We start from the raw sequence: 17,818 nt of genomic DNA on the forward strand, positions 1-17,818 counted from the left end.
AGGTGGCAGGGTGGAGTGCGTGGAGTATTAGGGTGTCAGGGTGGAGTATTAGGGTGCCAGGGTGGAGTAATAGAGTGCCAGGGTAGAGTATTTGAGTGCCATTGTGGAGTATTGGGGTGCCAGGGTGGAGTACTATATTAGGATGCCAGAGAAGAGTATTAGGGTGCCAGGGTGGGTATCAGTGTCAAAAATGGTGATAATAGTGTCAGGATATAGAAATGGGTGTCAGTGTGGAATAATGTGGTATTAGGTTGGACTTGGAGGCAGGATGTCAGGAGTGAATAACAAAAGACCACCAGGGACTTGAGGAAGGTGGGTGAAGAGTTAGATATGTACTGTAGAGATGTTAAGGAGCTGAAGAGGAAAAACAGTTCTCTGGGGTGGAGTATTGAAGTTATTTTAACTGACGTTAATGTTGTTGTTATTCATACTGCTTAACCCTGGACCACCTGACCAAGCGTAGTCGTCTACCGTAGGTAAACGACCATCCCTGTGAGGTTGTCCCATATGTTCCGTACACCGTTGACGTTGTGTCTGCATCCTAGTGTAGCGTGTGCTGTGCAGTGCTCCATTGTGTATGTTATGTTGTGTGGGCTTGTTCAACAAGCGGGGCAAATGTCATCTCTGATTCCATCCAACCCAAATCTAAACTAGCAATGACCAGGGCTGAGTGATGTCCTGATCTAACCCTAGCCAAGTGAACTCGACCAGCTCTGTTTAAGGATAATTTTGATGGGTGGATGACATTAGGGGTGGCATGTAGTAGTGTGTTCCGATCGGGATGTTTTGCCGTGCGCGTGAAGTAGGTATGTAGGTGTTTCTTCATTGATTGTGTGGGAATGTCTGTCTTAGGTTGTAGCATTAATTGTCTGAGTAGGATATTAGAGTGTTATGAAAGATGGGTATGGTGTCACGGTGTAAAAAATGTGTTGTGTGGAATTATAAGGTGTCAGGGTGTAAAATTAGGTTGGCAGTGTGGAGCATTAGGGTGTCAGGATGGACCTGGGGTAATGCTGTCAAGAAAGAATAATGATGAAGCCAGACACCTGAAGACGATATGTAATATGTAATAGTGGCACTGTGAACATGTCATGGTGCTACAGAGAATAATTAAAGCACTGTAACCTTATTACCGTAACATGCCCAAATTTTCGTCCCAGTGCAACTTATTTCGTGTAAGTGAATGGCAGAACACGAGAGTGCATAATTTCTGCATCCTCTCCATAGCACTACTTCGTGACTAGCATCATATTCTAGTGTTAATCTATTGTTACAGTTCAGTGCTTAAATTCTGCATCCTCTTCACAGCACAACTTCATGACTAGCATCATATTCTAGTGTTAATCTGTTGTTACATCTAAGCATTCAGATGGAGGGATGGCAGTTTTAGGTCGTCACAGTAAAATGATCATAGGTAGAATATTCGGGTGCAGAGAGTGCATAGCTACAGTTCATTTACCTTCACTTGGCTCAGATTTTCGTCCGTTTCCACCTTCTTTTACGTAGCCCATTTGGCAGAAATGTCGCGGCTTGACTTCCTTTACGTAACACTTTTCATGACTAGTATCCTATTTTCGAATTTCTGGTTTTAAATCTTGCAAACAACTTAACAGTCAAGATGGAGAGATGACAGTTGTAGGCCAAGCTAGAGGTTAAGAAAAAAAAAAGATACAGGATTATGATGTTTTCTTGCACGTTAAAGCCTGGGAGACACATCCGTAAAACATCGATATATACATACTGCTGAATTACTCGCTTTCAGGTTAAGATTGTTTAGAATATGATTTCCAGTCCTTTCCTATCAAATTTCCATGACAGTGTTTCCATTTTGCATTGTGGACCTTCTCACGATTTCCTGCAGGCTTCGTCTGGAGGGTTTGATGGGCGGAGGAAGGGGGGGATGGGGTTTCCTGCTATGCTCTCTTTGCCTTTTAACCCATAAAATAGTTTTGTTAGTTAAAAAACTTCCTAATAACAAATAGCTTCGAAATGACCAAGTGTGTTGTTGTGTGTTTTTCTTAGTAAGAGATTTAGGAGGTCAGGGTGGAAAATTAATCCTTCCAGTACGGGACTGTTTTGTGATACATTCTTGCTGTCACCACACTATTTCCTTCAATTTAGGTGGGCACCTTGGCAGTGATGAAGTTACTGCAGAATATATCTAACCCTTCCAGCACGGAAAGTTATCGTATGTCGAATAAAATCGTCTGGAAATACCAAGATAACACGTCATCAGATTTTGAAGGTTAATAAATATGATTAACCGCGTCTTTTTAATCTTTTCAACCTGAGGACGTCATGTAGCCTACAGTATGTATTGTATTCCTACCATTTCCTGTCGATTTGACTCAGCATAGAGGAAACATTTCGTAGTGAAGAGGTTTGAAGTGTCTTTATTATCACTTCTGCTAAAAGATGTCTCTCCTAAGCTGAGTAAAATCGGCCAGAGGTAGCTAAAATAAATTGCAAAAGACGTCCTCGGAGCGAACGGGTCAACCGTCAGTCCGATGATTTATTGTTTAATTGCATTGTTGATATAAAACCCCGGTGGCCCAGTGGTCAGCACTGCCAGCTGCAGTTGCCAACACGATAACACCAGTTATGAATTTTGCTGTGACAGGTCGCACCACTCAGGTCAGGTGTAAGTTTACCCCTTTGGAGTTGGTAGGCGAAATAAATACCCCCGATAACACCTAAGGTAGGTAACCGTGTACTGTATTCTGAATGATGGAATGGCCCTGTAAGCCAGAACTGTGGGCTAATAACCTGTCACAGAGTTAAAGGCATACTGCCGTCACCTGTACACAGGCGGTCAAATGCTGTGTTCCGCTCCTAGTCACAGTAAGAATATCTACCGAATGAGTATAAGACAGTGGTGGTTCGGGAGGTGGGGGATGGGTTTTTTTGGGGTGGTAGGAAAGTTTGGGCAGGGGAGGTTTGGGAGGTGGGGGATGCGAGGTGTTGGGGTGGCAAGAAGAGGGTTAAAAGCGAGGGAGTCAACTTCCTGGTTGTTATCTGGTACATATTCTTGTTGTGGCTGGGGCAGGACACAACATTTGACCCCCAGTGGACGGTCGACATCATAAGTTCTATCGTCTCTTGGTGTTCTCTCCACCGGCTTTAAAAACAAGTAAGATGAATCCACAGTAACCTACACTGATCATTTTGCTTGGCCACAGATCAGTGTCATCTGTGTCGGTTGCTACAGATTCACCACTCAGATTCTCATAGACTATGGAAAAAGCAGGAGAAGCAACAGGACTTTTGATGCTGACCGTACCTCTACCTCCAGACGTCATTATTCAAGTCAAGGAAGGTTTCTCGCACCGAAGGAGTTGCACTGCATCCTGGACAGAAGTGTTGTGAGTCCATGGGGAGGCTGTGCGTACAATAATATCCCTGTGTAAGCGAGGGAAGGCATTGGTATGGCAGCGGTGGTAGGGTGCTTAGCGGATGAGGTGTGCAGCAGGTTTATGGGAATATGACACAGACAGCACCAGGGTGAGCTGAGGCACGGGGGTGGTGGTGCACTGTTAAACGCACATTACTATGTTAACGAGAGAGAGAGAGAGAGAGAGAGAGAGAGAGAGAGAGAGAGAGAGGTGGTCTCGCTTTGACACTGATACTGTACCTCTCAAGGATCTAAATTCTCTCTCTCTCTCTCTCTCTCTCTCTCTCTTGGAAATTGAAAATAAAAAACAACAGCAAGATCAGTAAAATTAATAATATAATGACAAGCAGCAGCACTGGGATTGCAACACCCACGCTCTCCAGCTGTTTCAAGTGTCGAACATCTTACCTTGCTCTGTGACCTTGACCTTCGACAGATTACTCTAGAAATCTACTTGCTTCATCCTTGCCTAGCTCTTATCCTTTCTTCCAACTTTGACTCACATTAGGTCAGATCTGTCTGAGTTGACTTTGTCCTGTGAAGCAAACAGACTGTCAAACGGAAAATTTGTATTTCATGTTATAGCACTTTTTTAAAATTTAACATGACAAATATTCATGACCGTTTTCAGCTCATTTAATGGCCACGTGTATTCTGACTGGATAGTTTATTTGGCTAGAAACTAAGGAGACTCATTGGTACCCCATACCTAAAATTCATCGAACTTACACGCAGCCACGACTTAGTATTAGATTTGGCAGAGGAGACCAGTACCATCACGTGAAAGCAAACCAGCAAATAATTTCGTTACCCATAATGAGTGTTGTTGTTGATTTCTTTTTCATGCAATATCATGGTATTATTGGTGTGTTTTTCTTGCATTCTCTTGGTATTGTTGGTGTGTTTCTTGCATTATCTTGGTATTGTTGGTGTGTTTCTTGCATTATGTTGGTATTGTTGGAGTGTTTCTTGCATTGTCTTGGTATTATTGTTGTGTTTCTTGCATTATCTTGGTATTGTTGTTGTGTTTCTTGCATTATCTTGGTATTGTTGTTGTGTTTCTTGCATTATCTTGGTATTGTTGTTGTGTTTCTTGCATTATCTTGGTATTGTTGGTGTGTTTCTTGCATTATCTTGGTGTTGTTGTTGTGTTTCTTGCATTATCTTGGTATTGTTGGTGTGTTTTGCTTGCTTTGTCTTGGCATTGTTATTGTGTGTTTCTTGCATTATCTTGGTATTGTTGTTGTTGTTGTGTGTTTCTTGCATTATCTTGGTATTGTTGTTGTTTCTCGTTCATTATCTTGGTATTGTTGGTGTGTTTCTTGTATTTCTTGGTATTGTTGTTGTGTTTCTTGCATTATCTTGGTATTGTTGGTGTGTTTCTTGCATTATCTTGGTATTGGTGGTGTGTTTCTTGCATTATCTTGGTATTGTTGTTGTGTTTCTTGCATTATCTTGGTATTGTTGGTGTGTTTCTTGCATTATCTTGGTATTGTTGGTGTGTTTCTTGCATTATCTTGGTATTGTTGGTGTGTTTCTTGCATTATCTTGGTATTGTTGGTGTGTTTCTTGCATTATCTTGGTATTGTTGGTGTGTTTCTTGCATTATCTTGGTATTGTTGTTGTGTTTCTTGCATTATCTTGGTATTGTTGGTGTGTTTCTTGCATTATCTTGGTATTGTTGGTGTGTTTCTTGCATTATCTTGGTATTGTTGGTGTGTTTCTTGCATTATCTTGGTATTGTTGTTGTGTTTCTTGCATTATCTTGGTATTGTTGGTGTGTTTCTTGCATTATCTTGGTGTTGTTGTTGCAGGTTGAGATGGAGGGACTGACAGGCAACATCAGCTTCACGGACGAGGGTAAGAGGAAGCTGTACTCACTGGACGTGGTGGAAATGACACTCAACAGCGAGACGGTCAAAGTGAGTGTGCAGTTTATCTTCCTCGTCGTTCATTTCTTAATTTTTGCTCACGTTCGTTGGAGATGATTTTAAACACCGATATCGTCAAAGAGGGTGTAGTAAGTGTTTGGTATGTGTGTGTGTGTGTGTGTGTGTGTGTGTGTGTGTGTGTGTGTCTCTCTCTCTCTCTCTCTCTCTCTCTCTCTCTCTCCCCACAACACAGAGACCGTCAAAGTGAGTATTAGCATCTTCTGTCCAATACCGTGCGTTTTAATTTGCTCTTGCTTACTCCAAACGATTTTTTCAGCTCGGAGTGAGAGAGAGAATGGGAACTATAACCAGCGTCTCCAATTCCCAGATTTTCGTTCTGTATACCATTGTTGCATTCCGTGCTGAGTTTGATTTTCCCAGGATGAATATTCTTCCAGTGTTTCTTATTTTCTACTCTAACTTAACTTATCCTAACCTAACCCAACCTAACAGGTTACCTAACTGACTATGAAACCTACATGATGCGAAGAAAACAAACCTAACATACCTGGCTAACAAACTAGCATAACCTGATACTGGGAAAACATACCTGACCTAACCTAGAATTTTCTAGGTAAGGAAATGTGAAAATTGTACACAATGAAAATCGGCGTCCAAAAGGTCTCTCATAAGTTTAATAAAATCGCCTAGACGAAGCAGGAATTAAAAAAAAATGTCATGAAGTGAAGGGGTGGTGTTGAAGAGGAATGCCTTCACGTGGTGGCACCGATATAACTGGTCGGGTAAGCTGCCTGGCCGTACAAATGTCCCTCAACTATTTCCCCCCGAAAGGAGGTGGATGGACGGTTGGAGAAGGTCAGCTTCAGCCTGCAGTCCACCTGATTCACGTTACAGATGAGCCTGGGTCTTGGTTTTTGACTCCTGCTAAGGAAGACGTTCCTTAACTTACTATTATCTCCTTTTTCATCTCTGTTAGTTCACCACCACCCTGTTTCTCGTTATCTCTGATGTATCCATTTTAACTCTTCGAGTATGCACCGGTAAATGACAGACGACCATGTACTCAGATTCAGTATATACTCGGTGTGTGTGTGTATATATATATATATATATATATATATATATATATATATATATATATATATATATATATATATATATATATATATAATCATCTCACCTCTCATATCATCAGCTGTTTCAGTGTCCACTGCAGGACCGGCCTATCCCTACCGGAGTGGGGACGATACAGCCAATGTATCTCTACCAAGTGGCTTAGGCTGTCTGGTACAGATTGTATGTAGGGTGAGAAGTGCTTGTAAGAGTAATTGTAGTGTTGTAGTGGCTTTGGCTGTGTGTGTAGTCTGTGAACCAAGTGTAATCGGCCGGCGCAAGCCTACTGGGTGCAAGCATACTTTATAGTACGCGACACTAGTTCAACCACAGCACCCCTTATGTCCGCCAATGCAGTACGTGGCCTGAAGAACGCTCCGAAAGTTTATTACCCAGGCGGGGCGCGAACCCTCGTTCTTCAGTGTACGAAAACGCCCACTTTACCACTGTACCACAGAGGCTCTCTCTCTCTCTCTCTCTCTCTCTCTCTCTCTCTCTCTCTCTGTATATATATACACACACACATATACATACACGGGCTGTTAACTAGCTTAAGAAAATAATTAAGACATCAACATGCTCATGCTTTAACATTTTTTAGTAGATGCTGTATTAACCCTTGTTTATGAAAGTCTACAGTTTCCTCGTCTAGTACCACGTGCAGGCTTAGTCAGTGATCCATAATACGCGTCTGGAATTCCAGACTGATAGATTAATAGTGACCAATTGACCGTCAGAAAAGAGCTTTACCCACACCTTCAGGCTCAGTTTTAATAATTCGACTGAGAACCATTTAACATTTTGTCTGCGAATCACCAACTTTGCCATGTGTACGTGTATAATTTTCCGTGTGTGTGTGCGTAGAGCGAGAGAGAGAATGAGTGGGTGATACTCTAAAGTGGCCATGGGGGAGAACATAAAGGCAATATTATGAGCAGTGGGGGGGAGGAGAGGATCAGGTGAGAATTATATAGAGACGCCCGGGGGATTGTTTGCGGGAGGAGGAGAGGGGAGGAGGGGGAAAACGAGGTAAAAGGGAGAAGAGAAGAGAGGAAAAGGAGGAAAGGAAAGAGGGGAGAGAGAGAGAGAGAGAGAGAAGTGGAAAAAACGTGAAAAGAGAAAAAAAAGATGGGTAAGGAGAGTAGAATACGACAATGGACTTATTTGATAGCCGCATCCACCCTAACCGTGTCCACCCAACTCATAACAAAAGGCGTCGTTTGTTTTTAGACACCCTATAGACATACCCCAGATGAACACCACACGCACTTCAGACACACGCCAAACACTCCAGACGCTCACCAGATGCACCACAAACACTCACCGTCCCTCAATACACACCTCATAAGTAACGATTATAAAACTCTGCGGTTCCATCTTGCCAGATTTCACAATTCAAAATTGATTCGGTGACTGAGTGAATAACAGTTTGGGACACGCACTGAATTTGGCCGCCCCTGTTGGTTCGGCAAAAGTAGGAGGAGGAGGAGGAAAGGGGGATGAGGAAGTGGAAAAGGAAAGAAAAGGCACAAGAAATTAAAGTGAACGGTCAGAAGCAGGTAGGTAAGTGGGAGAAGGGAATGAGAAGACTGAGTTGTAACGAGGAGAAGCAGGAAGAGGAAGACAAAGGAGAAGAGGGGAGAAACTAAGATGAGAGAAGAGGAAAGGATAGGTAAGAAAGGAGAACGAAAAGCGAAGGAGGGAAGGAGAGGGGGAGGAGGGTTGAGATAGACAAATGTGAGAAATGGCCCAAGGCTGTGGTGTAGCCTACGTACAGGGGGAAACAAGAGTAGGAGAAGAAAGGACTTGCAGGAAAGAAAAAGAAAGAGGAAAAACGAGAAGGAAGTGTTCACAAGAAAGAAGAAGAAAAGGGAGAATTAACTGACTGAGAAGTAGAAAGGAGAAACCAAGGGAAGTAGAAGAAAAAAAGAAGAAAATGGAGAAAGTAGAAGTAAAGGAATGAAAAAGAAAGGAAGAAGAACAAAACGAAAAGGAAGAACAGAAAAGAACACATAAGACTGAAATGATTCCATGCGGTGGTGTATATAAGGAACAAGAGGTTACAAGAGGGAGTGAAGACAAAAAGAAGAGGAGAGAAACGAGAGGGAAAAGGGATAAAAAGAAATAAATGATAAAAGTAGAGAAGATAAAAGCGAAAGAAAGTACGTGGAGGAGAGAAGAAAGTAATAGATATGAAAGAGGACTAAAACTAGGAGCAGAAGACGCGAGACAGGCGAAGCGAGAAAGAGGAGACAGACGAAACTGAGGAATAAGAAGTTGGATAAACAAGAAGAAAAGCGAGAGAAAGAGATACAAAGGAAGGAAGACATGAGGAGGACTTGGGTTCAGATGAAGACAGAAAGTCTGTGTTGGCTTCTGGCTATGGTGTGTGTACAGAGGGAAGAAGGACAGAAGGAGAGAGAGACGGAAGAGGAAGAAAGAAAAGATTAAAAAAAAAAGAGGAAGGTCAGACAGAAGACAGGAGAAAAAAAATATCGACAGTCAAGGAGGAGATGAAGAAACAGGAGAAACGAGAAGATAAGAAAGACGAAAGGGTAAGATGGCACCTAGAAAGGAAGAAGGAGAGGAGGATACAGGAGAAATGAGAAGGCAGAGGAAAGAAGAGAGAAGATGGGAGATGGGAGAGAAAAAAGAAGGGAGGCAGACGAGATACGAAGAAAAAGAAAAGAAGAAGAAGAAAAGATGAGGTAGTTCCAGACTGTGGTGTGTATGCATGAGGGGTCAAGAGCTGAAGAAACAATGAAGAAAAAACAGGATATGGGAAGAAAGAACAGAAGCAAGGAAGGTAATGGGAAAAGAAAGGCATAGGACAAAAGAAAGAAAAAAAACGAAGAGGATGAGTAAACGAAGAAGGTAGACAAGAACGAAGTGGAAGATAATGGAGGAAGAAAACACTGGGTCCAGAAAAACTGCAAATATTTAGTTTGCATGAATTTCTAAGAAAGATGAGTCATTACAAGATAAAATATGGAGGCTCATGATATACGCAGTTTGGGTAGAATTACACAAACATCTTCGATCTTTGCGCTCTAGAAGGTTCTTGCCCTGCTAGGGAGGTGGTGATGGCATCACAGGAGCTCAAAAGTGGCCAAAGCACGCATCAGAGAACATCGTTATCTCTCTCTCTCTCTCTCTCTCTCTCTCTCTCTCTCTCTCTCTCATACAAACGTACCGGGGAGGGGCACTAACCCTCCGCCAACCCACTTGCTGTCACGTAAGGAACACTTATCGTTTGGGTATGAGATTACCACCCGGCGTTGTAATTGCTTTCCTGGTTTACAGGAAATCATTTGGCTTTCCACTTGATGTAGAGCTACCCTATTAACACAGTACCAGTACACTAAGTGGGTGGATGATGGGCGCCCCCACCTACTACAAACGTACCCAGACTACTAAATCTAAATCCAGGCCATAACACGGTGCACTTTGCCACCCACATTTCACCAAACCACACCGTTGCAGGAGCACAAAAATGGCCAAAGCATCCACACAGAGGGTATCAGTCAGGGCCAAGATCGCAATGGCAGCTACTGGACTCCCTAGTGGGTGCGTGTGTACAGGTGCCTTTAGAAGTGTTTGTCGGAGTAGGGGATTTTTTCTACATACATATATACATACATACATACATCGTGACTTGCAGTAGTATAGGTAACGTGAAATTTTGTAAATATGGCTAGGATGCCTGACCAGTTGGTTCCATAAAGCATCAGTTAGAGAAGAGGGTCTTAATTTACACGGACCATGAAGTGGGCGAACCATTAATGCCTAAGGAAATCAAGGATCTTATCTTTTAATGGGTCTCTGAGTAACCCATGGGAACTGTTGATGCGATGGATGAGGATATCCTGAGATTTGTGGGAGGGGATAAAATTTTATTAATGAAAGATTATGAAGGAAAAACGATGAGAGGTGGTAGAATTACCAGCGATTACTTGCAGGGAAAAACGTGCAGAGTAAAAGAATAGGGAAGTAAAAGACAGCACGAAAAAATATGGAACCAAAAAAGTGGAAGAGGGTTAAAAAGTGCAGTGCAAAGAATTAGTGAAGGAAAAAAATACGTAATATGGGAAAACGGTCGTAGGAAAAAATATGCTTAATAAAAAAAAATGCCCCCGGGAAAAGGACGAATGACTGGTGGATAAGAAATGCGTAAAGGGAAAGATGGAAGACTGCATAGGGTGATAGATAAAAAAAAAAATACGCAAGGCGAAATATAAGGGAAACTACGGAGGAAAGTGGAAGAATTGTCTAAGATACAAGTTGAAAAAAATCCCAACGTAAAGCTCCTTGTTGGGGGACAAGAGGAGTATAAAAGATCTTGGTGAAAAATTCCTTGTACGAGAGGCCATCGTAGGAGTAAAAATAGGAAGAGCAGACGAGGATAGTGGGGGAAAAATAGGAAGGACGAGAAATACATGGAAGAGGAACACCTAGTAGTGAGAGAGGGTAGAAAGTCCATCATGATAAGGCATTGCAGTAGCTAACGTGAAGGGGATGTTGGGGAAAAGGCTTACAGTGATACGTGGAGCTGTGTGGCGCGGCTGGTTGCACGTAGGAGGACTGTTGGGACTTGGGGAACGCATTTGAGAGAGAGAGAGAGAGAGAGAGAGAGAGAGAGAGAGAGAGAGAGATGAATAGATGAAAGGTAGAGAAACAGCCGGTAGAGAAGTAAGTGTGTGTGTGTGTTTTATTTACATACTTGAACAGAACATGTTTTTTTACCCATTCATCTCTAAGGATATGACTTTCTCCATCGTGTGTGATATTGTCCTTGATGATGATGATGATTATGTTGATGATAATGATGATGATGATGATGGTTTCTTTTATTAATTTTATAGTACCTTTTTTCTTGGTTATCTTCTGTAATTTTCCCCACATGCTTACTTTCACAGTCGTTTGGTTTCCTCTCTCTCTCTCTCTCTCTCTCTCTCTCATATTCTTTCACTTTTCATTTTCTGATTTTACTTTCCCTGGTTCTTCTCTCCCCCCCCCTCTCTCTCTCTCTCTCATATTCTTTCACTTTTCATTATCTGATTTTACTTTCTCTTGTTCTTCTCTCCCCCATTTTTTCGTCCCTGTATCTCTCTTCCTCTCTTCGTTTTTTTCCCATTTCTCTCTCTCATCTCTCGTTTATAATTTTCTCAGTTCACTCTTCGTCTTGTTTATCACCCTTTTGACTCATCATATTTCTGGTGCAACCAAAATCGCTTAAATTTTTCTTCCACCCTCTTTCCTCTCTGCTCCTTGACCTCCCGATTCCGTCTTTTTTCCTGCCTCTTCTTTCGGCCGTCTCTTACTTCATTGTTTCCTGATATCGTCGTCCTTTGCTCTCCAAAATCATTTTGTCATTAGTTTTCCATTTATTTTATCGTCGCTTCCCTAAGTAGTCACTTCATTCCCTCGCCTTCCCCCTCTTTCTTTCCTCTCACTTCCCCCCCTCTCTCTTTTCTTGCTTCCCCCGTTTCTCCTTTCACTTCCCCCTTCCTCTCTTCCCTCTCATATTCCCCTCCTCTCTCTCTCTTCTTGCTTCCTCCTTTTCTCCTTTCACTTCTTCCTTCCTCTCTTTCCTCTCACTTTCTCCCCTCTATCTCGTCTTGCTCCCACCCCCCCTATTCCCCTTTCCCTTGCCCATTCCTCTTTCTTCTCTCGCTGCCTATTTCATCCATCCTTTTCTCCCTGTCCATCACGCTTACCATCTCAGAATTCACTATTATTAATCTCTGTCTCTTTTCTCTGCTGCCTCTGTAATCTCCCCTTGTCATTTCCGTTTTTCCTTCCTTCTGATTTTTCATTCTGTCTCCCAACTCCTTCATGCTTATCTCTTCCATCGTTGTCTGTTTTTTCTTCATGCTTATTTTCTCACAACCTCTGACTCTTTCATTTCTCTTTCTTCTCCACGCCCTGAATGATCTTTAATAACTTTCCCATTTACGTTTTCCGTCCACCTCCTTCTCTCATAATATCCTCATAACTCTTTCATCCTCCACAGTCTCCCGATTTCTTCCCACTTTTCTTCAAAAATTCCTCACGATTTACTATCCCAACTTAACCTTTTTGCCACTTCCTCCGGAATCGATGATCTTACTTTACAATTTCCCAGCTCTCTACCTCCACTTGTCTCGTATCTTCCTCACGCCTTTTCTTTTTTCCTTCCTTGTCTTCTAGTCTCTCAGGACAGGAGGAGAAGGAAGAATTCCATGTCACACACCCAAGTAACTTTTCCTGCAGTTTTCGAGTCTTTCAAAATTTGTCTCTTTTTTCTCCCCCGTTTTCTTCTCCTTTTCCTTCAGTTTTTCCTCCGGTCTCACAATATCCCTAAGTCCATTTCATCCCTCTTTCCTCGCGTGTCTCCTTCTTAACCTCCAAGGACTGGAAGACAGACGGGAGGTAAAAGAACAGAGGGTCATTTCACACACGCAACCAACACTCTTTGCCGTTTTCTAGTCATCCACAAACTCTTACTTTTCTCTCCCCATTCCCCTCCTCCCACTTCTTTGCTATAATCACCACGCCTGTTTCTTTCTTCTCACCTCCCGTGTCTCCCGCTTAACCTCACGGGATAGGAACAGAGATGATAGCAAAAGGGATAGGCTAACACACACACACACACACACACACACACACACACACACACACACACACACACACACACACACACACACACACACACACACACACACACACACACACACACACACACACACACACACACACACACACACACACACACACACACACACATTTTATTGAAGAAATACAGACCCAACAAAAGACACAAAACTCCGCCTCCACCACACACACACACACACACACACACACACACACACACACACACACACACACACACACACACACACACACACACACACACACACACACACACACACACACACACACACACACACACTTTTTTTTCCAACTTTCGTGTATTCCATAATCCCTCTCGGTTTCGTCCAGTTTTCCTTCGTTCCCCAGTCACTTTCTCTCTGTTTCCCAGTAGCCCTCCTCAGTTCATACCTTCTTACCTCCCAAGTCTCTCATTCCTCCCGTGTCTCCCACACAACCTCTCGGGGCGGTAGGAGAGGGAACAGGAAGTCATCTCACACAGGCACCAACTTTCTGTGTCGTCTTCGTGTCCGCCACTCCCTAAGCACGCGTCATTAGCGACATCAAAGGCCGGACTTCCAGCCTCTTCCTTCCCTCCCTTCGCCTTCCCTCTTTCTCACAGTCCATCTCTCTCCCTCCCTCCCACCGTTCCTCTGCCCTTTACCCTCCCTCCTGCCCTCCTTACATCCCCGCCCCCTCTTCTCTTCCGCAATCCCTCACTTCCTGCCTCTTCTCCCACTCTTCTCTCCCCCTACCCATCCCCCCCTCCATCCATCTTCTCTACCTCGCCCTTCTGTCAGTTCCTCTATGCTTCTCAACCTCTCTCCCGCCTCCCGACCATCCTCTTCTCTCTCTCTCCCTCCTCTCTCTCTCTCCCTCCACATTTCCTCCCCCATTGAAGTTTTCCAGTAGACTGTGATGCCTTGGTAGTCCAGCAGAGGAAGTAAACACAGGAGGTTTGGGGAGGCTCTTGCTTACCCTACTTTTGCTATTTTGTACTGTAGTCTTGAAGGGTCTCTCTCTCTCTCTCTCTCTCTCTCTCTCTCTCTCTCTCTCTCTCTCTCTCTCTCTCTCTGCGTGATCAAGAGACGTTAATTAGAATGTGTAGGATTTCCAACTTGTGTTCTTTGATGTTTCTTTCTCAGGATTTGCGTCAGAGTCAAGACATGAATGCCAAGTTCTTCAGCGCCATCCCTATCCCCAACCATTTTCCTATTAGCGGGATTATTCAGCTGTTATTCAGGACTCATTCAGGTTTCAAGGCCCTTATTTAGGGTTTATTCAGGTGTTAGGGCTCTTATTCAGGACTTATTCAGGTGTTAGGACTCTTATTCAGGGTTATTCAGGTGATAGGGCTCTTATTCAGGGGTATTCAGGTATTAAGGCTTTTGTTCAGGGTTACTCAGGTGTTAGGGCTTTTATTCAGGATCGTTTAGGTGTTGGAGCTTTTATTCAGGTGTTAGAGCCCTTATTGAGAGCTTATTCAGGTGTTAGGGCTTTTATTCAGGGCTTATTCAGGTGTTAGAGCTTTTATTCAAGGTTTAAGGATCAGCCAAGAGACTTACCTGTTATTTAGCAGAAAAGATATAAAATCAGGATCATATGGCAAGGTCAGTTGACGCAGTTCATATCCTTTTTAGGCCAGACATAGGAGAAATGTTCAGGGTAAGGCAAGGAGAAATGAGTTGTATTTTGAGAGTAGTCAGTCAGATGTCAGGGTCACAGGGAAAGTCAAATGTTAAGGTCAGAGGGCAAGGTCAGCTCAAGCAGCGGAACCAGACTTGCTGGAAGCACTACGGGTCAGGCAAGATGGAAGTGTTTTGGTTTTGAGAACAGTCAGTTAAAGGTCAGGGTCACATGGCAGAGTCAAATGTTCGACCCATATACCAGTTGTTGGTGCTGGGCTGGTGGTGGTGGTCCAGTGTTCCTTGTTTTATATTTTGAAACGGGCTTCGTATCACATAGTTAGGCTATAATTGAACGTGTTTCCTTAATCATACTTTAACACACACACACACACACACACACACACACACACACACACACACACACACACACACACACACACACACACACACACACACACACACACACACACATTTTATTGAAGAAATACAGACCCAACAAAAGACACAAAACTCCGCCTCCACCACACACACACACACACACACACACACACACACACACACACACACACACACACACACACACACACACACACACACACACACACACACACACACACACACACACACACACACACACACAAATATTTTACTGAAGAACTACAGACCCAACAAAACACAAAACTGCGCCTCCACCACACTACCTACCACACGATCACAACCACCATACCATCACCACAAAAACTGCTAACCGAGGAATCACAAACCCACCGTCAATAAAATATACCGGAAAGAATCATAGAGTCATATCCACCACCCCTTCACCGTTAACCTACATCACCAGACAAACACAAATTCCTCCACTGCAATACCTCGTAAAAGATACACAGCCACGAAAAAAGAGACTCGTTTCACAATGCTCGTACTTCATAACACACCGCCACCACCATCACCACAGGCACCTTTATCTACCACAGCACCATCACCAACTCCACTGGCACCTTTACCTACCACACCACCACCACAGAAATACCTCACCAAAGAAACAGCCACGAATAAAGACTCGCTCAACGATACTACCTAAGACACCACCACCACCATCACCACCACCACCACAGGCACATTAACCAAATCGCACCACCACGACAGACATATTACTTTACCACACCACCACCACCACATCCACCACTGGCACATTTACCTTACCACACCACCACCACCACAAAAATCTCACTGAACAAAGAGAAACGACTCTGTCCCTCACACCACCACCACCACCTCCACCACATCACAACCACCAGCGCCACCTCACCTCTTCTCTTTTGACGCGTTTAGCTGGGTCGGTAAGAGCCAGCATGCTCCTGTAAAAGTTTGTAGTGGCTGGGGTGCGTGTGAGTGGAATAGCCAATGTATTGCTATCAGGGGAGCCCGTACCTATGAATAACAGATGACTGCACGTGTGGAGGTCGGTGCAAAAATGCCAGCTACCTATGGACGCCTTCTTTTCTCCCGTGTACTCAGCCCTTACCTTTATATTATCTTTGACTTGTCGTCTCCGTGTGTTTGTGCCATTGCCGAGTTACATTTTGACCTCCTTGCATACTTAATTATTCCCTTGCCTCTTGGCTTCACTTTTCTTCCACTTCTGCTGGTTTCTTAATGTCACCAGTCTTTTCAATACAGTGAGGTATATTTCTTGCTTTCTTCTTGCTGTTTGCCTTTGCCATTGTCTTTTTTCTTTATCAGGGCACCCCGTCCCTGTGAATAAATGATGCTTGCAAGTGTAAAGGTCGATGCCAAATACTAGGCACCTGCAGACCTTCTCTCCACTCCCACGAGGCTTACCATCTCCTTTTCTTTCCTTCTTCATTTCTGTAGCTTTCCTTAATGCAATGGCTCCCTTCATTTTAACATTACATGACTTTTTTCCCTTTACCTTTCCCTTTTCTTTTAACTGTTGTTTGTATTTTTTTACAATTTTGTAATCTGGCTTTAATCCCGGTCTCTACGATTTTTTTTTTTTTTTTTTTGCTTTATTTCCATACTTTTCGTTATTTCTTATTTGGCTCCTCTTCCTCGTTTTTGTCTTTATTTTTGTGCATTCCATTTTTGTCATTGCTACATATTTTTGTCATTGCTACATGCCGTCTTTTCCTTGTTTGTTGTCTCCCCCGTCCCTGTGCGTTACTAATGATTGCAAGTGTAAAGGCCATTGCAAGAATACCAGTAATTGCAGGTGTAAAGGCCATTGGAAGAACACCATTGAAGGCCACTGCAAGAACACCATTGATTGAGAGTGTAAAGACCATTGCCAGAACACCAAGCTCCTGTGGGTCCTCTTCTTTCTCCCATGTGGCCCACCCTCACCCTCTCTGTCTATGTTCTCTCTCTTTATAAGTGTTTTTGTATTTGTAGTTGTGCAGTACCATGATATTTTTATTATTCGTTCCACATGCATCTACCTTTTTCTCTGCCCTCTTTTCTCCTATACGTTTTGTTTTGTTTTCCCGTATTATCTTTCAAATTATATTCTCACTACTCACCATTGCCTTCTTTTTGGCTGTCAGCAGTATTTGCAAGTGTAAAAATCATTGACCATTTATTTTCAGATCAGCGTTTTTATTTTGACAGCATATCTGTATCTGTCTGTCTGTCTCTGTCTGACTATATCTCTCTGTCTAAGCTTGTCTGTCTGCCTATCCCTGTTAGTCAGTCAGTTAATCTATCTACCTGTCTTTCTATCAGTATCTGTCTGTCTATCTATATATAAAACTCTCTCTCTCTCTCTCTCTCTCTCTCTCTCTCTCTCTCTCAGTGATTCATTTTTTCCTCGTAATGTAATGGTAAATCGATACAGAGGTCATCAGATTAATGCATGTGGTTGATACTATCCTTGTAGGCGTCAAGATGGAGGGTTGGAAAGACAGGGGAAAGGAGGGATTAGAGCAGACCCTCCAGTACAACAGATCTTTTCCAGCCTGATTAAAACTGTCTGTGGGTAGCAACAACAAAGTGTAAATGACATCACTCAGGTTGTTATGAGCTGAATAAAACCTTCTCACGTTCGTTGGAAAAGTAATGCTAGAGTTTCCCCGATAGTGAGAGAGTTAATGGTGACAGTATTTACACTCTGAGGCCTCTTTGAGTCACCCGCTCAATAATCGTCA

The 17,818-nt window shown here is 43.1% G+C and overlaps 1 pseudogene; it reads left to right on the forward strand.

Moving 5' to 3' along the window:
- LOC145394155 (glutamate receptor 1-like) overlaps nt 1–17,818 on the forward strand; it is an 804,310-nt pseudogene that overhangs the window by 709,793 nt on the left and 76,699 nt on the right.

Source organism: Coenobita brevimanus, chromosome 1 (assembly GCF_032717465.1).
Source record: "Coenobita brevimanus isolate Jiangsu-jjx chromosome 1, ASM3271746v2, whole genome shotgun sequence".
Lineage (NCBI taxonomy): Eukaryota > Metazoa > Arthropoda > Malacostraca > Decapoda > Coenobitidae > Coenobita > Coenobita brevimanus.